Source organism: Callospermophilus lateralis, chromosome 4 (assembly GCF_048772815.1).
Source record: "Callospermophilus lateralis isolate mCalLat2 chromosome 4, mCalLat2.hap1, whole genome shotgun sequence".
Taxonomy (NCBI): domain Eukaryota; kingdom Metazoa; phylum Chordata; class Mammalia; order Rodentia; family Sciuridae; genus Callospermophilus; species Callospermophilus lateralis.
Window position 1 is genome coordinate 98,882,758 of NC_135308.1, and position 23,208 is coordinate 98,905,965.

The window sequence follows — 23,208 nt, forward strand, 5'->3', positions numbered from 1 at the left end:
AAAAGCCAAAGCCCTCCACTCGCAAGAACGCCCCCTTCCTCTTTCCAGCGCGTGTGTGTTTCTGGCGGGTGCCTGGCGGCGGCGCGTCCAATCGCAGCTCCGCGCGGGCCTGGGATGACAGGCGGCGGAGCACGCAGCCCTCGATCCAGTCTGCTGGCGGAGGCACTGGCGCGGAAGGACTGCCGAGGCCAGGGGTGCTGGCGGTCGCGGGGAGGGGGCCGAGAAGCCCTCTGTTTTCCTTACACTTCTTTGAATCTCAGTCCCTCCCCACGCCAGGCTCACCCCCTCTTTGTCTCTCCAACTTTTCTGTGCTCTGCAGGGTTCTGCTGTTGTGGAAAAGTCATTTTGGAAAATGTCAAATTAAAAAAAAAATAATAATCAAACCGCACTGCTACAAAGAGAAGAAAGACACCCCTTCAAAGTATTTTTAAAAAGGATTTCTAACAATGATAGTTTAAGGACAGAGAATGTTTTTTTTCTTAGAGGACTTTAATACTAGTAGTGAAATTCACCTTCATGCAATTTTCATATTTACACAGTCCAGTTTTTCCTCCTGTATGGATACTATGACTAGTCAAATTTGAAGTAATTGCTTTTGGTTTTAGCCATTTTAGGTAGATAAAACGAAATATGTTCATTTATACCAATATTCAGTTGGGACTCTATTGATTAATCCATAATTGGCAGTTAAGAATGCACAACTTGATGTCCTTTATCTCTTTTATTAACGACTTAAATACTGAAAAGACAAGACTTGAGTGACAAAGGGGAGCCAGCAGGTTAAGTTCTAATCTGTGATAAGCCCTTCTTAATATCAAATTGTTTCCAGCTCTTTTTCTCAGCCTGCAGAATGAGGATCTTAAACTAGCATATCCAACTCACCTTTACCTATAATTCTTTCATTTAAGTGATGTGAATCACTAGTGGACCTAAAATCACAAAATAAAATTAGCAAATATGTGCCACAAAGTTATAATGCATATACATCTTTTAAAAATTATTTTCATGCAGAGTTTGATCCCATATCATCCCGAGGCTTGATTTAACTATCATGGACTGAGGGGGTTCTTTATTTTCAAAGTGAAATAGTCAGAATTTATTAGTCTACACTAGAATAAGCAGTCTAATTCTAAACTGCTATTCATGGCTTTCTATGGACATTGTGGTAAAGCTTACTATAAATATTAGGCAAAGCACCCCAGTAGGTAAGCATTCATTAGTTGAATCATTTTGACCTGATTCATAGGACACTTGGTTTAACGGGGGCTATTTTTACCACGAATGAAGACAACCTGAAATCTGCAGGCTTCATTTAAATTTTGTACTTATGTATATTGATTTGGGTGGTTTTTAGATTAGATTAACTTTAAAGAAATAATTTCACTGTCAATTTAAAAATACTGACCATCTACCATGTGCTCAAAGTTCAGTAACACACTTTTATAAATTCTTTTCTAATTGTCTTACCCTTCTTTTTTCTACAGTCTAGTCAGACCCATATAAACTAACCTGCAATGCCATGCTCTGCTGTCATGTTTACTGTAACAACAAACTGCTGAGTGGGAGGAGCACATGAGTAATTTCTCTTTATACTACATAAGACTGTGTTTGCTTAAGTGGAATAATGCGGGAAGGTTTCTCTAATGACCCTCTTACATTTTATTGCAGTGTTAAGAATGAAGTAAATGAATTCTCAAAATAACTTTCCCGTATTTGTTTATGTTGTTCCTGGCCTGTTGCTACTTTCACTGCTCTGTTTCAACAATATGCAGGGTTAATTTCACTTGGATATTATTTTTCTGAGTTGTCTGAAGCCTTTTTTTTTTTTCATCTAAAATGAATACCATAAGGTTTTGATTTTTCTCTTTGTTCTTCAGACCATCTCTCAGCTCATTAGCAAATGAATCAACTTTTACTTGTCACCTATTAATAGCTCACGTGAGAGTTTTGGAAAAAGTAGAAACTGCATTCAAGGTTATTTTTTCCCCTAGTGTTGAAGAATAAGATGACAAGGATTTCAATTTGCACTCTTTAAAAATTCTTTGCCAACTATTTCAGCTACCAATTCTAAAAAATAAACCAAGCAATACATTTATTGCATTTATTTCCCCACACAGATTCTGAAGGAACTGCTAAGATAGTAAAAGCAGGGAAGAGCAGGGTGATTATTTGCTGTGCCAAGTACTATACTAGGTGTTGTTAGTCAAAAAATGCTGGTTTTAATAGTCTTTTTCCCAGCTTGCTTCTGAATGACCTCTATATTAAGTAGAGAAAAAAAAAATGGTTTGGAGGTAAGGTGCCAAAGAGAAATAAATCCCTGTGTACTAATGATGGCTCTTGTGTGGCAATTTTGAACATTCAATAAATACTGTGATTTCCCTACTTTCTCAATCTACTTCCAATTCCTTCTTTCTCTCCTTTCAATGACCCTTTAAAATCATTGAGAAGGGAGAGTTATAAATTAAAGAATATATGGAAATTATTTCTAAGACTTTACTTTTAAATGTTATTTGACTCCAAGACAGAAACGAAGGAGGTGGAGGTGGGTAAATGAGGAAACCTCAGAGCGGCTAAGCTCGGACTGAATTAAGATCAGGGCATATGTTGAATTTTAATTTACTTAAAACTTTACTACTTTCCTTTTCTGTGTTCTATAGACAGCTCAGACCCATAACAATGTAACTTCCTGTACATGTTTGGGCCTTTCCCTTATTCTTTAATTCAGAAATGAGGTTGCCACTCACTTCCAGTTGTTGATGATGGCAACCAGACTTCTGATGTATACCGATGAAGCTGGAACTAAAAAGTCTAGTTCCATTGTGACTCCAGATCCTTTTCGTGAAACCTGATTCATCTCTCCTAAAAGTTTGATGTCTTCTCTTTTTTGCTGCTTACACTTTCTTCATTAATTCTGGTGGTTACTCAGTGGGTATTTTAATTTGAGACTCAGCTTATATCCTTCAGTTTTGAAAAATTCTATTGATTTATTCCTTTTAAAGTGTTATGCCTTTCATTTTTTTTTCTGTGCAGTCCTTTTTTGGAACTCCTTTGGGTTGGATATTTGATTACCAGAATTAAATCTCAAATTTTAGTTTCTCCTCTGTCTTCTATCTCTATTACAACTATTTCTTATGCTGTAATTTTTTGGAGATTTCTTGATTTTGTCTTTTGAGCCATCCATTAAACCAGTACGTGTTTAGCTATCATAGTCCTCAGATCTCTGCAAATTTTTTGGTTTATTGATTGTTTTCTGTTTCTTATTTCATGAATCATTTCTGATTTTTCTGACCATATTAATTATATGTTTTAACGCTCACTTCCCATTTTTTTTGTGTCTTTTTCCTCTGAACAATGTTTTCTTGTTGTTCAGTTGTTCTTGATGTTTAGTTATTGGTGGATTTTCTCAAGTGTTTGCTGATCCTTGGCTGTCCACTTAACAGCATTATAATATGGATTTGAAGCCCCAAGTGCATCAACAGACATATAAGTGAAATGAGATGTATTTTTAATTATAACATCCCAAATATTTTCTGGAACACTTCAGTCTTTTCAGAGAGACTATCTAATCTCTCACCAGGGTTGTGGGATAATAACTAAAGTGCACCTGCTTTAACTTCTGATGCTGTTTTTTTTTTTTTTTTTTTTTTTTTTTGTCCCCATCTGATGCCTCACTATGCTCTCTTTTGGGTTTGGTGTCTAAGGTCGGGAGCATTCCTAGTTTAATATTTTCAGAGAAAACCTCCTGTTTGCAAGTTTGGGGAACAGTGATCACTGAGAACAAAAGATGTGTGGGTGGAGACTTCAGCTTGGAGAAACTTTAAGAATTACATGGCAGAACCAGATGGCCACTAAGATCCTCTGGTGATTGTCTTCCCACAAACCCAAAAAGTTGACCAGCAGTTCATGCACCGAACCACTTCTTCAGAAGAACTAAGGAAATCAGTTGAGAGACTACAGTGCTTTCTTGCAGTATAAAAAAATGAAGATATACTGAAGAAGGCAGGAAGGAAAGAGTGGGTTGTGTCAAACTTCCCCCAAGGCTACGCAGCCCATCAAGAAACAAGATGCCTTCTACTTTAACGAGGGACAGATATACAAGCTTTAGACTTTAAATCTAGTGTCTTGGCCGTCACGGGCTGTGTGTGAACTGTGTTGCACATAGTAGCCTAATGAGGGGTTAGGTCTGGCATTGTGAACTCCCTGTAGTACCCCCTCAGGGATTGATCGCTTGATGCAGGTAAACCTCCATCTCAAGCTCTGCCTAAGATCCCACACAGCACCTGAGATGGGTGTGACCTTCCAAGATGTTCATTCAATCTGCTGACCACAAGATATCACAAAGCAAGACTCCACCCTTGAAACCTTACCTTTGGTGTATCCCCTTAAATAAACCACAGGAGCCATTTTATTTTTGTTTAGTTCAAGAACCCATGTGGGCTAGATCTATCAGGGGCTTCGCTTTTGTAAATATATTTCTGAGTATTTGAGTTTTATTATTTGTTAATTATTGGAGATATTAAGATTTAGGGTGGCTTAATTATTTGAGATGTTAAGATTTAGAGTGGCCATTTGGGGCTTAGATTCCTCTAGGCAGAAGAACTCCCGTATGAGATGCTGACTGTCTTCTCCCCCAAAACCAAGTACTAAGTCTGTTGTGGTGAAACCTAGTGCTGGGCAAAGGCTCATGATGACCCTGACCACCAGGCTAATACCTGTAGACTGAGCTGCTGAACCTGTGTAAGGCCAGGTGGCTGACTAATTCCATGTCCATCCTTGGGTAAATGGCAGAGTAGCAGAACTTCACCCATGGTGGAGCAGGACATTAAAGCTGGTACAGGGCTTTGTCTTGAAGCCAAGTTCCAGGATCAACACAGTAAGACCCAGCATCCAATAGAAACTGAAGGCCCCATAATACAGGTCAGACAGAGCTCACAGGCAGAGCTCCTAGACTGGCCTCGGAATGTTAAAATGGGAAAGACTGGAATCTTAGTGTGCATCATTTCCAGCCTTGGAGAAGGCCTGGGCACACCTGTCTTCCTCCTGTTACTAAGCAGGCTCCAGAAGCTGTGAGACTCAGATTCAGTTCAGCCAGGTGTCAGCCTCTGTGGCAAAAGAACTATCTACCTCCTCCTCCTCCTCCTGCTATAATAACACAGCTATTGCTAGGCCAGTACTTGCAGACAGGGTGCTAGAATTTGCTAGAACTGCCCTGGCACCAGGTTATACTTATGCACTATGGATTGTATTCAAGTGTTGGCCCACATCAGTACCACCTGTGTCAAGGGCCTTGATATACTACTGAGGCTGCTCAGGATCTGGCTGCTGTGACACTCAGGTGGAAGCCAACTTAGTATCAGCCTAGGGAGCCAAGGGGTTGCCTTCACCAACACTACCCAACCTCAGGCAGCACAGTTTAGTATAAGACCCATTTGCACACAGTTTAGTACAACACTCTTGCTCACACAAGGTTGGAGATGGAAGCACAAGAATTTGCTTTGATAGTTAGAGCTAGGCTATTACAGTCTAATATCTGGTGGATCTTAGTGGCCCTCAGCCCTAGTTTGCCTGTGGACAGAGCATCTTGCATATCTTAAGTACCTGGGGAAGACAAGTATCCTTTCTATTGTGGTCTACTTTAGCTAGAATCACCTATGACTGGATGCAGTGGTCTTGGGCCATAAGTCTACTTAAGCAATAGGAAGTCCATAGTGATGTGGGCTTGGTCCTACCCATGTTGTGCTGGTTTTGGAAGGCTATGGGCTCAGGGTGTGACACATATTGGTGGAATTATTGGCCACAGATATGACAGAGAAGTCTGCGGATGGTCCATCCTTGGTGACTCTGCCCCATGCAGGGCAGAATTCTGTAATACCTGACCATAGGCTGTTAACTGAGAATAAGGTATCTTAACTTCCCCTGGCTGGCCCTAGTGAGAGGCAGGTAGAGACAGACTACTTTTTCCTAGGGACTGTTCTATTTCTTTCTGAACAATACATCAATAATGTGTTTGGGGGGTAAACCTGGACTTAATTGCCCTTTAGTACCAAAAGAGAAAAAACATGCCAACAGCAGATGCTTAGTATCTGGATCTGGATGACACCAAGAGGGAAACAGTGGAAGTACCTACAGGCTCAGAAAGAATAAAATGGCAGCTTAGAATTTCTGGAAAGATAGGCACAAAGCTAGACTAGGAAGACTGGAATAAATGCTCAATCCTTTAATGCCCAGATGACATCACATGCCAGTAAGCATTAATACATTAATAGCTTTCAGGAAACCATGGCCTCACCTAATAAGGTGCTAGAAATTTTGAGAAAGAGAGAGAGAGAGAGAGAGAGAGAGAGAGAGAGAGAGAGAGAGAGGGAGGGAGGGAGGGAGGGGGAGAGAGAGATATCAGAATGAGAAAACTCAGAGAGTATAAAAGATCTAGACTTGATTAGCTTGAAGAAAACACAGAAAAACATTTCAATACTGAAACAAACAACAGAGATGAAAGCAATTTTAAAAAATCAAATTCTTGAGGCGAAAAATACATTTGGTTAAAAAATGCAACAGATGGCATCAATAGCATGATTGATCAAGCTAAATAATAATTAGTGAGCTCAAAGGCAGGCTGTTTGAAAATACAGAGTTGGAGGAGGAAAAAAGCACAAAGAGAAATGAAGAAAGCTTGGGGATTTGGGGAGAATATTAAAAAAAGAAATATTTGTGTTATGGGCTTAAGAAGGACTTGAGAATGCCAAAGCCTAGAAAGTTTTATTCATAGAAGTAATAACATAAAACTTCCTAAACTTAGAAGAGTATAGGAAATATACAAGTAGAGGAAGGTCAAAGTTAATCAATCACATTTAACTAAATCTATCCCAAAACATAGTCAAGCTTTCAGAGGTGAAAGTTAAGGATTCTCAAGACTGTGAAAGAAAAGAAATGAATAATACATAGAGGTGCCCAGTTTACCTGACTTAGCAGATATCCTTCAGGCCACAAGAGAGTGGCATGAACTTTTCACAGTACTGACGGAAAAACAAACTAACAAGAAAAAACAAAAAACAAAAAACAACCTGTCAGTTGAGAATATTGTACCCAGCAAAGCTATCCTCTAGAAATAGAAGATAAATGTGAGATAAACACATTCCTAGACAAACATACACTGAGAGAATATATTTCTGCCAGACCTGTTCTATAAGAAATGCTAAAGGATGTTCAAACTGAAATAAAGAGAGTAATGACTAAGATGAAAACATGGGAAGGCATAAAACTCACTTGTAAGAATAATTATACAAACTCAGAATGTTCTAATATTATATGCATTGTATATAGAACAATCATATTTAGTACAAATACTGAAAAATAAAAACATTAAGAACAATACAAACTTATGGTAATGTGTTAAATATAGACAATTTAAAAAGATATTAAATGGGACACAAAAATTCAATATGTGGGAGGAATGGAATGCAAGTGTTAAGTTTTCTTTTTAGTATATTTTTTCATTCGTTTTGTTTCAATTCTTTATGGTCATAGCAAGTTGCTATTGTTTCAAAGTAGCTTGGTATAATCAAATTGTGTCTTTATAAGTCTCACTGGAACCACAAGGCAAAAAATTTATAATTGCAAACCAACAATAATAAACAAGGAATCAAAACACACCACTATAGTAAATCACTATAAGTAATTTAAGTAAATCACTATAAGTGGCTTACTATAGTAAGCCACAAAGTGAGACTGTAAAAGGTAGATAAAGAAAGAAAAGAACTACAAGAAAATTAGAAAACCAGATATGTAATGGCCTAGGTGAGACTTTGTCTATCAACACTTATCTAGAAGAGCCTATAATTTGGGAACAAATTTTTACCACACACACATCAGATAGAACACTAGTCTCTAGGGCATATAAAGAACTCAAAAATCTTAACACCAAAAAAAAAAAAAAACCCAAATAACCCAATCAAAAAAATGGGCCAAGGAACTGGACTGACACTTCTCAGAAGAAGATATACAATCAATCAACAAATGTATGAAAAAATGTTCAATATCTCTAGCAATTAGAAAAATGCAAAACAAAACCACTCTAGGATTTCATCTCACTCCAGTCAGAATGGCAGCTACAATAAGTGTTGGCGAGGATGTAAGGGGAAAAGGCACACTCATGCATTGCTGGTGGGACTGCAAATTGGTGCAGCCAATCCAGAAAGCAGCATGGAGAATCCTTGGAAAACTTGGAATAGAATAACATTTGACCCAGCTATCCCTCTCCTTGGTTTATATCCAAAGGACTTAAAAACAGCATACTACATGGACACAGCCCCATCAATGTTTATTGCAGCACAATTCACAATGGCTAAATTGTGGAACCAACCTATATGCCCTATCAGTAGATGAATGGATAAAGAAAAGTATATGTATACACACACACACACACACACACACACACACCCCGGAATATTACTCAGCATTAAAAGAGAATAAAATCATGGCATTGCAGGTAAATTTATGAGTTGGAGAATATAATACTAAGTGAAGTAAGCCAGTCCCAAAAAACCAAATGCTGAATGTTTTCTCTGATTTAAGGATGCTGATTCATAATGTGGTTGGGGCGGGGCATGGGAGGATTAGATGAACTCTAGATAGGGCAAGGGGAGGGAGGTGAAGGGAGAGCATATAGGGGTAGGAAAGACAGTGGAATGATGAAGATATGAATGGTGTGACTCTACTTTGTGTACAATAGAGATATGAAAATTTGTGCTCTATGTGCATAATATGAATTGCAATGCATTCTGCTGTCATATACAACAAATTAAAATAAAAAAATAATTATCTTGATTGTAAATTGATTGAATTCTCTAATTAAAAGACCTAGAGTGACTGAGTAGTTAAAAACCAAAACAAAACAAGCCCCAAATGGGTGTTGCTAATAATAAACTCACTTTACCCCTAAGGACACATAAACTGAAACATAAAGGATGAAATAAAATGTTCCATTTAAATGAAATCCAAAAGAAATCAGGAGTATCCATACTTATATCATAGAAAATAGACTTTGATTCAAAAACAATTGAAAATGTTAAGGATTGTCACTATATAATGATAAAGTGATCAGTTCAACAAAAGGAAATGATAATTCTAAATATATATGCACCCAGTGTTGGATAAAGCAAATACTCTCAGATCCAGTGGGAGAGATAGACTCTAATACCATAATTGTTGGGGCCTTTACATTCCTCTTTCAGCAATGAACAGATCTTCCAGACAGAAAACCAACAAGCAATAGAGTTAAAGTTGCACCCTAGACCAACTAGACATAAGAGACATAAAACATTCCACCCACTGACTACCAGATAAATATTTTTCTTACTAACACATGGAATGTTCTTTAGGACAGATCATATTATAGATCACAAAATAAGACTCTAAAAATCTAAAATCATAGTAATTATCTTTTCTGAACATCATATAATAAAACCATAAATCAATAACAGGAAAAACTTTGGAAATTATATAAACATATGGGGTAGACTAAAAACATGACAAATAGCAAATTTGAGAAGATAAATAAAATTGACTATGAAAATGAGAGAGAAGAGTCAAATAAAATCAGAGATTAAACTGGACACATAATTGACACCACACAAAAATATAAAAGATCAAAAGAGGTTATTATGAACAATTATATGTCAACAAATTTGATAAGTTAGAAGAAATGGACAAATCCCTGGACACATACCTTACCAAGACTAAATAGTGGAGAAAGAGAAAACCTTAATGGGATACTAATAAGTAATGAGATCGAGTCAGAAATATAAAACCTCCTGTCAAAGAAAAGCCCAGGACCACATGGCACCAACTGCCAAGTTCTACCATTTAACATACTAGTATATAGTCTTTTTAAGTTATTCTAAAAATTAGAAGAGGAAGACATTCTTCTAATCACATTGTGCAAAGCCAGTAGTACCTTGATACCAAAACCAGGCAAGTACACAGCATCAACAAAAAGGAAAGCTATACAATGTCTCTAAGGAACTTAGATGCAAAACTTTTCGATAAAATGCTAGCAAACCAAACCCAACTGCACATTAAAAAAGTCATTCACAGAGGGGGTAGAGAGAGAAGAGGGGAAAGGAGGGGGGAGGGGGGATAGTAGAGGATAGGAAAGGCAGCAGAATACAACAGACACTAGTATGGCAATATGTAAATCAACGGATGTGCAACTGATGTGATTCTGCAATCTGTATACAGGGTAAAAATGGGAGTTCATATCCCACTTTAATCAAAGTGTGAAATATGATATATCAAGAACTATGTAATGTTTTGAACAACCAACAATAAAAATTAATTAAAAAAAAGTCATTCACCATGGTCAAGGAGATTCATCCCAGGGACACAGTGATGGTTTTAACAAAAGCACTGAGATCACTAAATGTGATACACCATCAACAGAATGATGGAAAAACACCAGATGGTTATCTTAATAGATACAGAAAAGGAATTTGATAAAATTAAATATCCTTCATAGTACAAACATTGAAAAAATTAGGCAGAGAAGGAATGTACCTCAACACAATGAAATCCACTTATAATAGCTAACAGCTAACCTACTGAATGTTCCTCAACATACTGAATAGGGGAAAGCTGAGGGCTTTCTCTCTCAGATATGGAAGACAAGCCTGCCATTTTCTCCATCTTTGTTCACTATAATTCTGGAAGTCCTAACCAGACAAACAGAAAATGAAAAGAAACAAAGGCATTCAAGTTTGCAGCTGACATGATCATAGAAAAGTCCAAAAACTCCACAAAAAGCTATTAGAACTTGGGGCTGGGATTGTGGCTCAGTGGTAGAGCGCTTGCCTAGCACATGCGAGTCCCTGGTTCGATCCTCAGCACCACATAAAAATAAATAAATAAAAATAAAGGTATTGTGTCCAACTACAATCGAAAAATATATATTTTTTTAAAAAGCTATTAGAACTATAGATAAGTTCACCAAAGTTTTAGGGTATAATTCAACATACAAAAATCAGTATCATTGCTATTTGCCAACCATTGTTGTCTAAAATAGAATTAAAAAAAAATTCACTCATACTATTGTAAAGAGAGAAAGAAAGAACAGGAAGAAAGAATAAATACTCAGGAATAAATTTCACCAAAGAAGTTAAAGACCGCCCCCCCTACAATGCAATGAAATGAATGAAACATTGATGAAAGAAATAGAAGAGGACACAGACAAGTAGAAAGACATCCATGTCTATGGATGGAAGGATCAATATTATTGAAAAGCCCACACCCCACACTATCCAGTTCAGTTCATACCTTTAGTGAAATCCCTATCAAAAGGTGAATGATGCTTTTCACATAACTAGGAAATAAATATTCTAAAATTTGTGATATCATTAAAATATCTTAAAAGCCAAAGAAAACAATCTTGAGCAAAAAGGTCAAAGCAGAAACATTACACTACTTTGAACATGACTTCATGGTACAAAGCCGCCATAATCAAAACAACATGGTATTAGCATAAAAATAGACACATCGGCCTATAGTATATCCTAGAGAGCCTAGACATAAACCCAAGCATCTATAGACAAGCAGTTATCAAAAAAGGTGCTAAAACAGCATTGGATAAAGGTTAGTCCTTTTAATAAATGATGCTTGGAGAACTGGATGTCCATATGCTGAAGAATGAAATAATACTCCTATTTCCTAGTACTTACAAAAATGAACTCAAATGATTCAATACTTAAAACACCTGAAATTATGAAACTACTAGATGAAAAGAGAAACACTTAGGACATTGGAATGGGCAAAGTTTTTTGGTCAAGAATCAAAAGCACAGGAAACAAAAGCAAACAGGCAAATGGGTTACATCACATAAAATCTCCACAGAAAAGGAAACAATCATCAGAGTGCAGAATGGCAGAAAATATGTGCAATCTGTATGTGTGATGAGAGCTTGATATCCAGACTATAAAAGGAACTCAAAATCTCAATAGAAAGAAAGACAATACAAATAAGTGGGTAGAAGACGTAAATAGGTATTTCTCGAAAGAAGAGATAGTAATTGCCAATAAGAATGTGAAAAATAATCATCAGGCAAATGTGAACATGTGTTGAAGCATTGCATAGTGTCCCATTAATGTGTACAATTTTTGTTTTTATATTTTCAATTTAAAAGATTACAATAACTTCTCACCCTTCTCCCATTTTCTGTGGAACAAGTACGAGGAACTCCCATTTCTGTTTTCTCTGAGGCTGTGGGTTGAATCACTAGGTTCTCATTGCTTTTTGCAACTAGATATTAAAGCTCCCACTGCTCAGCAAGCCAGTTCCTCCAACAATAGGCTTCCACCTTGGAAAACCATTAATGTCTTTTGTCTTGTGTCCTCCCCTCTTAATTTTGTTCTTTTGAGTTTATAGCTTTTTATTCAGTGTCATCTCACACAAGCACTCACATCTTCAATTAATCACATTTAATTGTTTAGACAGGAATTCTGATTGTGTCATGTTTAAAACTTTCCAGGGGCTTCCCATTGCATTTTAAACATATAACATATCTTCAGTGTGGCCCGTAAAGCCCTATGTGACCTGGTCTCTGGTTGCTTTCTTTCTCATTAATTCCTTATGCATTGCCTTTTTATCCTCCATTTCTCCTTTGTAGAATGATTCATAAGGTTAAATAATTTTTCATAAACTCTGGAAAAAGAGAAGAATCTTTCTTCCTTCATCATCACTCTTGAAGTGCCTTGCACTGTGCCAGGCATGTCAATCAATAAATATTTGCCACGTAGGTTAATTGACTTATGTCATTTGTTAACCCTATGTGTTTCCCCTCTAATATCATCAGCCGTAAAAGCTGTTTATTTCAGAAATATGAAGGTGTACAGTAGAAACCAATAAACTGTTCTTCATTTCAGGGAAGAAGAGGGACCACAAGAAATAGTAGGTGACGGTAAGTGAGAATGTCATTAGAGAAGAGAGAAGATGGTCATTTGAATCTTAGGAGCAGACAGCAGCTTTGTGTCCAGGTCTGTGTTATATGTCTTATATATATGACTTGATAACAATCATGCATAGTTACTCTATTTTGATATACAGGCTATGGAAAACTATGAATTTTGCAATGCAATTGTTTTTATGGCACTGTGACTCATATTAATTAACATGGTTATTAACTCACATGGTGACAGGTGTAGTTCTAAGCTTTTAACATACATTAACTCATTTACTTCTTATGATGAATTTATGAGATAAATTGTTATTTTCATTTTACAGATGTGAAAAATGAGCCAAAAAGAGGCTTAGTAGCTTTTCTTAAGCCATATAACTATTTGTAGCAGAGTCTACATTTGGATTAAGACCTTAAGATTATAGAATTTAGGTTCTTAACTAATATAGCTTGCTAACTCTTTATCCATACTCATGACACACCTATAAAGTAAGCTAAATGAGATTAGAGAATCATTCAGGTGGGCAGTTGAATTCTTCTCTTCCATATAATTAAGCACATGAATGGGAAAATATATAAATAGGTGTTTTTCTGGTTTTATCCATTTTCCTAAAAGATATAGTTCTTCCCAACTATAAATAATGAGAATCCCTCTAGTTCTAATGATGTTTCCTTAACTACTTTTTTCCTGACTTTTCTTGAGATATAATTGACAAATAGAAGTATAATGTAAATGAGTACCACAAATTAACACATCCATCACCACAAATAGTTGCCATTTTGTGTGTATATGTGTGTGTGTGTGTGTGTGTGTGTGTGTGTGTGTGTGTGAAGGTGAGGACACATAAGATCTACCCTCTTAGCAAATTTTGAGTAAATAGTTCAGCATTATTTACATAGTCATCATAAAATACAGTAGATCCTCAGTATGTACAGCATAGTAGTTGTTCTTTTTTTTTTTTTTTAAGAAAGAGTGAGAGAGAGTGAGAAAGAGGGAGAGAGAGAGAGAATTTTTTTAATATTTATTTTTTAGTATTTGGCGGACACAACATCTTTGTCTGTGGTGCTGAGGATTGAAACTGGGCCGCACGCATGCCAGGTGAGCGCGCTACCGCTTGAGCCACATCCCCAGCCCAGTGGTTGTTCTTAATAAGCAGAACTGTTTAGTGTGATCATATTACATAATTTATTGAATAATTTGCCTACTGCTATGGATTTACTCTGTTTTAGCCATTCACCACTAGGGGCCATGTTTCAGTAAACTTCCCTGTAATAATTAGTAAACTACTGATAATTTCATTTATATCACCTAGATTCCCAAAAAGGAGAATTCTGCCATATTAAATCACATTTAAAAGTACATTTCTATAATTTTATTTGTATTTATTATTTATAAAAAAATAGAAATTACCACCTTAAAGTTCTTGCCATTGAGTTCATTATTTTCAAAGACTGCACTAAAAAGTTATTATAATGCAAGCCTATCTACATATTTATGCAAATTTTATCTACAAAATGTGTATGCATATAAATGAGATTAAAAATAATGAAAATTTAAAACATTTCTTTTTTAATATTAAAAAGCAAGAGTACAAGAATAACAATTACTTATTTTCTAAATGATCCGAAACTTTAGCATGAAACTTTAGCATGTTTTAGAATCACCTGGAGAAATTGTTAAAATGTAAACAACATTTCTAATGCTGAAAGCTAGAAAACTTTTCCCCAAAAGACAAAAAAATCCACTCTTACCACTTCAATTCAGCATTTTACTGGAATTTTTAGCCAGGGTGATTATGCAAAATAATGAAATAAAACACATCCAGAATGGAAAGAAAGAGTTGAAACTATCTGTATTTGCAGAGGATATGATCTTGAATATTAAAAATATTAAGGAATCCATACTGAAACTGTGGCCATTAGTAAATGAGTTTAGGAAGGTTGTAGGATTCAAGAACAGTATTAAAATATTATGGTGCTATATAATTGCAATGAACCATCTAAAACAAAATTAAGCAATTACATTTACAGCAGAATTTAAAAATATTTAATAATTTAAAAAGAAAAATAAATGTAGGCCAAACCCTGTAAACTACAAAACATTCTCTAAGGAGATTAAATAAAAATCTTAAAATATACAAAGATATGAAAAATTGTGCTCTATATATGTAATAATGTAATGCATTCTACTGTTGTGTATTTAAAAAAATAGAATCAATTAAATAAAAAAAGAAAATTTTAATAAATGAAAAATATCTCATATTTATGATACAAAGCCATTATTGTTAATAAGGCCTCATTCCAAAATCAATATATAGATTTAACTCCAGCCATGTGGAAATTTCAGCTGCATTTTTTCAAAAATATTCAGATAGAACTGTAAGACACCCAGATTAATCACAATAGTTTTGAAAAAGAATAAAAATGTTGGAGATGTCACACTACCTGTTTCCAAATTTATTATAAAGCTCTACAGTAATCGAGACATATAGACTATATAGATCAATAAGATTTCTTAATAGTCCTTAAATTCTTATGTTTAGGGGTAATTGATTATTTAACAAGTGTACCAACACAACTCAGTGGGAAAAAGAAGAGTCTTTTCAACAAGTGGTGCTGAGACAGCTGGTATCTGTATGCAGAAGAATGAAGCTGGATAGGCAGCATGGTGTATTTAAGGGAAAAAATGTCAACAGAAACAGTCATTACAAAGGCCTGAGTGCAGATCTTGACAGATTCTTAAAGACTAAAGGAAAAAAATCAAGCAAATGATGTATGAACTAAATGGAAATACTGATAAAGAAATAGAGAAACATAAAAATAAAATAATTCTAGACTGAAAATTACAATAATGAAAATGAAAAATTCGATAGAGGGATTCAAAGACAGATTAGAGCAGTCAGAAGAAAAAAATCAACAGACTTGAAGACGGGACAATGGAAACTATTGAATCTAAGGAATAAGAAGAAAAAAGATTGGAGAAAACTCTAATAGAGATGATAAAAACTATTGGAACACCATCAGCCAACATACACATGTGAGAGACCCAGAAGGAGGATAGAGAGAAAGGAGCAGAGAAAATAATAACGACTAAAATCTTTCCAAATTTGATGACGGATATGAAATAAACATTCAAAAAGCTCAAGTAAGAAAAACCTCAGAGAGTCACACTGAAATATATTGTAATCAAATTTTCAAAAGATAAGAACAGACTTGAAAGCAGGAAGAGAGAAAATACTTGATATAAACAAGAGATCCTTATTAAGATTATTGGTAGATTTCTTAGAAATCAAAATCAAAGGTAATTAATATATTCAAAGTGCAAAAGTGAAGGGAGGAGGGAAGAAAAAGTAAGGAAAGGAAGGAGAGAGGGAACAGGGAAGAAGAGAGGGAGAGAAAGAGAGAGAGAGGGGAAGAGATGGGTAAGGGGAGGGAGGGAGGGAAAGACTCCCATCAACCAAGAACTGTATGTATGGTAAAACCATCTTTCAAAAGTGAAGAAGAAAGTAAGATATTATCAGAAGACAAAAGCTCAGGAAATATTTTTATTAGACCAGCCCTGAAAAAATTCTCAGGGGAGTACTTCATGGTAAAATGAAAGAATAGATAATGACGCAAAGCCATGTGAACAATTAAAGATCTCAGGAAAGGTAAGAACATGGGCAATTATGAAAACTGGTATTATTCTAGCAATGGTTTTATAGTTTGTTTTTAGTACTGAGCATTAAACCTAGGGCGTAAAGTATACTAGACAAGCACCCTACATTATTATACCATACAAATGCATCTATTAGGATAATCGTTATGTTTTTTTCTTTCATTCCCTTAATGCAATATTTACATTGATCAACTTTTTAATATACGTTACATCCTCTATGTTGTTTTTTTATTTCATTTTTAGTATACATGGACACAATATCTTTATTTTGTTTATTTATTTTTATGTGGTGCTGAGGGTTAAACCTAGTGCCTGAAATGTGCAAGGAAAGGGCTCTGCCGCTAAGCCATAACCCAGCCCTACATTGATCAAGTTTTGTAAATCACATTTATGATGTACCTCAGTTTACTGCTGAACTCAATTTGCTAGTATTTTCTTGAGGAATTTTCCATCAATGTTCACAAAGATTATTGATCTGTAGTGTCTTGTCTGGCTTTGTTATCAGGGTAATGCTCACCTCAGAAAATAAGTCGGGAAATATTCCTTCCTCTTCAACTTAAAAACTAATGACAAGCCTCTCCAAATTACAAAAAAAAAAAAAAAAATTGTTGGCGAGGTCATTAGCTTTTCTTTAAGTGTTTGTGTTAATCCCTCTATTTCCTTACTTATCTTCCATCTGGTCATTCTACCCATTATTAAAAACAAAGTTTTAAAATATCTGACTCTTATTGTAGAATAATTATCTCCTTTATTTTTACATATTTCATGTTTTGTCATTAGGTACATTTAATGTTTTTAACTGTTACATCTTCCCTGTGTTTTGAAACTTTTTTGAATATACATTTTTTTTTGTCTTTAAATTATAAAATATTAAGGTCTATTTTGATTTAAAGTCTATTTTGTGTGGTATTATTTCAACCATTCCTGCTCTAATTTAGTTACTCTTTGCAAGAATATACCTCCTTTCATTTGCAATCCTTTGTCTCTTTAGCTCTAAAGGGAGTTTCATGTAGACAGCATAGAGGTAGACCATGTTTTTTTTTTTTTTTTTTTTTTGAAAATGGACTAACAGGAGATACACTTACCTCTGTCATTTCACTTTGTTTCCTAAATGAGTATAGTATATTAGTGTTTTGTCACTCAGTTCCTGTATTACTGTATTTTTTAGCTTTAGATCCTTTTTTAAAAGTAGTGAAATGTTGAAATGTACTTCTCATTTCACTTTGTCTTTAGTCTACATCTATTCTTATGTTTGAGGACACTATGAGTATTAGACTTATTAACATTTTAAACTCAGAACACTCTAATTTGGATTCACACGGCTTAACTTCAGTAACAACTATAAAAAATGCTCCATTAACAGCTCTGTTTCCACCTTTTTCAGATGTCAAAAAATTACATTATACATTTTGTTACCCAAAACAAAAACTGATAATTTTCTAAGAGATATTTGTTACCCATGTTAGCAGCATTGCTAAAACATGGAATATGCATAAAGGAAGACACATAGATCAATGGAATAATATAGAAATCCTAGAAATAAATTCTTTAGACTCTATCAATGGGTTAATAGATATGCAGTATGTAATATATATAGAAAAAAATAACTCAACCTTGTAAAGGAATGAAATTCTGGCATGCTACAAGACCATTATACTAAATGATATAAGTCTATCATTAGATAAATATTGTGTGATTTTACTTATATGAGACATTTAAAATTGTCAAAATCATTGAAAGTACAATTGTGGTTGTAGGAGCTATAAGGAAGAGGAAATGGGTAGTTATTATTTAATGGGTATAGAGTTCAATTTTACAAGATAAAAAGCTTTATGAAAATGGATGGTGGTGATAGATGTTCAACATTGTGACTGTATTCAATACTACCAAGCTATACACTTAGAAATGGTTATAAATTTTAGTTATACATGTTTTCCATAATGATATTTTTAACTGCTGGAATAAAATATTATGACTTTTTAAAATTATTGATGAGAGGCTGGAGTTGTGGCTCAGTGGTAGAGCACTTGCCTAGCACATGTGAGGCCTTGGGTTTGACCCTCAGAACCACATAAAAATAAATAAATAAAATAAAGGTATTGTGTCCAACTACAACTAAAAATAAATATTTTAAAAAGTTATTGGTGAATAAAATGCAGCAATAGTATTAGATTATGGAGAACTAGGTTCAAATTTATTGATTTATAAATAGCAAAAAGCAGCAATAAAGTCCTCACAGTGTCAGAATATTAGGCTTAGTGGCCATGATGGATCAGGGTACAATATTTTCTTTTTTAAAAAAATTTTTATTAGTTATTGGTGGACCTTTATTTATTTATTTGTTTATATGTGCTGCTGAGAATCGAACCCAGTGCCTCATACATGCTAGGCGAGCGCTCTACCATTGAGCCACAAATCCAGCCCCCTTATGTTTATTTTAATGTCTTCTAATATGCTTTCTTGTACTGTAGAAACATAAAAGAGAAACCCCCCTCTTGATTTCACTATAGTTCAAGTTCTGTGTCTAATTAATGTTCACAAACCTCATGTCATTGCAGGAGATTTGGAAAGTGAAAATGTGGCTAAAGCTCCTCGTATTTCTGCTGGTAAGCATAGTCATGAAGGCATTTTTATTTGTTTCTGTGATATAGTATCATCAGGGGCATAGTTTCAAGTAACTTTTAATATGATTGTCATGAACTGTGCATGAGGCATCTGTTGTTTTGGTGTGTAGTATGTCCGGCACAGGGTAGATTGAGGGGCAGTTTTCTAGGCCTGAGAGTAATGGCATGAATTCAAGTCCTAATGTTCAATCAGAAAAGAACCAGTAGCTCCTGTATTATGGCTTTGGGATTCATTTCTGAAAGCAGAATCTGAAATCTGTTTTTCGCCCATATAATAATTTTGTAGGTCATTTAGTACTTATTAAACTCTCTTTTTATTATACACTGTTTTCTGAAACTGAATCCTGATAATTGTGTTATTTTTGTTATTATTCTCTAGCTTATACATATCACCTAAATTTTATAACATGTATTAATATTATAACATGAAAAAAACTATTTGAATAATAATAGTGTAAAATAAATCTAAAGTTTATAAAGAGGTTGTATTACTCTATTTGAGCTTCTATTATAAAATATCATAAACTGTGTACATGACAGAAATTTATTTCTCAAGGTTCTGGAAGTGGGGGAGTTCCAAATTCAGATGTTTGTAGAGGAACTGCTTCATGGTTCACAAGGATCAGTGTATGGTGAGGACGTGCTTCCTAGTTCATAAGGAGCAGTTTTTCCCCCGAGTCCTTTCATGGTAGAAGGGCTGAATGAGTCCCTTGAACTTCTTTTATAATATGTAACCACTTCCCACATTCTAATACCATTATTTAGTATTTTAGTTAGCTTTTTCTTTGCTGTGACCAAAACAACCAACAAGAACAACTTAGAGGAGGAAAAGTTCATTTGTTGTCCATGGTTTCTGAGGCTTCTGTCCACAGACAGCTGATTCCATTGCTCTGGGCCTGAAGTAAGCCCAGTAGAGGGAAGCTGCTCCCCTCATGGCAACAAGAAAGCATAGAAAGAGGGAAAGGGAAGAGGCCTCAAGAGAGAACAATCCTTCCAAGGCACACCCCCAGTGACTATCCTCTTTCAGCCACACCTGACCTGTCTGCAATTACCACTAGTCATGCAAAGGGACTGATTAGGTTAAGGCTCTCACATCCAGTCACTTTACCTCTAAACATTGCTGCATTAATACATGAGCTTTTGAGGGTACAACAGTCATTTGGGGACTAGTAATATAGATTTGCAGGGAACACAAACACGCAGACAAATATAGTTTAATTGTTAGGAGCTTTGACTCTGGAGTCAGACAGTATAAGTTCAAATCTCAGCACTGTCATTTCCTCCCTTAGCACTCTTAAGCAATAACTATCCTAAAACCTCTGAATAATTTTCTATAAATCTAGAATTACAGCACTTTATTTATAGTGTGAGGATTAATGAGATAATGTATATAAATCTCACGTTACAATGCTTAATATTTTGCAGGAATTCAATTAATAGTGAGCTTCCCAACTTCACTTAAATGTTCATAGAGCTCATATTTCTCTATCCTTATTGTAAAAACTTTCATGCATATCTTTCTTAAATGTTTTGCTTTGAACTGCATTTCATTATACTATGTCAAAATAAATATAGACAAATAACCTAATCTCATTTAAATTAGATGTAAGGAACATCATGAAAATATTAAATGAAAATTGCTTTTTCATATTAGCTTGTATTTCATTATCATTGACATAACTTAAGAAAACAAATTCTACTTCAGATTTAAGTTATTTGAGGATTTATTTTCTCTCAGCTTGCTGTCTCAAACTGGAACAAACACCAGCCTGGTGCTCAAAATTCAACAACACATCAATTTCTGATAATTTAAGAGTCAATGCTTCCTTGGATTCAAAGGAACAAATCATAGTTAAGTTAATAACATGAGGTATGGAAGAAGTTTCCAAAGAATTTAAAACAAGAACATGCTTTTGAATAGTTTTTAGATATCTAGAGTACATAGCATAAGCTAGTGCCTTAAAAATACTTCTTTGTATTATGTATTTATATAGTTTTATTACAGATAGATAACTGAAACCTATCAGTGTACTTGAAACACCTTGTCCAGTAGATCTAATGGTTTCTGCTCATCTTATTGCAGTCAATTTTTCTTCTGCAATGCTAGTTTGCCTAGGGAGAAGAATGCAATACATGCCATGGCATACACAGAAAGAAAACCTCCTCTGTTGGGACTCAAACTTATCACGCTGATTTTATTAGCATATATACTTACCAACTGGGATTCTCTGTTTTAAATATGAATAAATTGTGATATATCCATATCTGTCAGTTGCTTTGAATGTGTAATTTGTATATGTTTGGAAAAATTGGCATTCATGAGGATTATTCTTTGAGATGTGTCCTCCTGAATTATAGGTAACTATCTGAGAGTTCTTTCTGTTTTAACTAATGAGAGTAAGAATAAGATCAGACTTGCAATTTCTATCACGTCCTAAATGGTGATGTATAAAGTATGATCCAGATGGAAGTGTCTACACTCCAAAAAACCTTCATGATTTTTTTCCAGTTTATATGACACAAATCTGGGGAATATGTGTGAAATGGATATTAAGGGTGTGAGCTGATAATGGAAGAAGCATAAAATTAGATCAGATCAAATTTGAGGCTATCAGTCCACTTTCTGGATGTAATATTTTGCTTGAAAAGTTATAAAAGCTCTAAGAATGTGTTTGGTTAGTTTGTTCACACATGGACCAAAAGATAACCTACACTAAATGAGCTTAATGACAGGATTGCCTTGGTAAACTATAGAGGAAGGCATCCAAACACTTAGGAGGATCAGAATATTTGGATGGATTTATTATGTAAGAAGTGCTTATCCACCCTTGGGAAGTATTGGGACACAAGTTTCACTATAACTATAATAAGTAAATTCATTAGAACAACTTCAGCATCCTTGAAGAGTTCTACAATTTTGTAGGTCAGAAACTTTATTGGCAACTGCTGCTAATGAAGTGGAATCCCAAAATGTAATGGTGATAATTGGGTCCTGGGTTGCAGGTCCATGTAGTGGCAGTTAATCACTAAAGACAAGTACAATTGTGGTTGTAGGAGGTGAAAGGTTGGGAAAAATCATAGCATGCACATGGACTCAGAAGCAAGCAGGGGTTTCCATCCTCATATCAAATAAAATAGACTTCAAGCCAAAGTTAACCAAAAGGGATAAAGAAGGATATTTCATATTGTTTAAGGGAAACATTCATCAACAAAAATAACAATAATAAACTTATATGCCCCAAACAATGGAACATCTTTGTTCATCAAAAACCTCTTATTAAGTTCAAGAGTCAAATAGACCACAACACAATAATTTGGGTGACTTTAACACACCTCTTTCACCACTAGATAGGTTTTCCAAACAAAAGCTGAACAAAGAAACTATAGAACTCAATAATGCAATCAATAACTTAGACTTAACTGACATATATGGAATATTTCATCCTTCAATGAACAAATACTTTCCAAAATGGAGAGCAGAGAGAGGTATTGCTAAAAAGAATAGATGGACAATCTACTAAATTATGAGTTGATCTTCAAAAGTGGAAGAGTTCTAGTCAAGTGAAGACAATATTCATTTGAATAGTATCATGGACTCTCAATCAGGTCCTAAAATTGAGGATATTTATGAACCAACAACTGTTAATGTAGCAATTCATGTGAGTGGTGTGATTTTCCCAACCTTTCACCTTCAGTTTGTGGATGTCTTTTCCAATGATGAGTCTCTTGGAGGCAGCATATTGTTGGGTCTTTTTTTTTCTCTTTTTTTAAATCTAATCTGCTAGTCTATGTCTTTTCTTTTTCTTTTTTTAACTCTTTTTCTTTAACATTTATTTTTTAGGTGTAGATGGATACAACACAATGCCTTTATTTTTATGTGTGCTGAGGATCGAATCTGGTACCGCCCATGCTAGGCGAGCGCTCTACCACTGAGCCACAATCCCAGCCCTTAGTCTATGTCTTTTGATTGGTGAGTGTAGGCAATT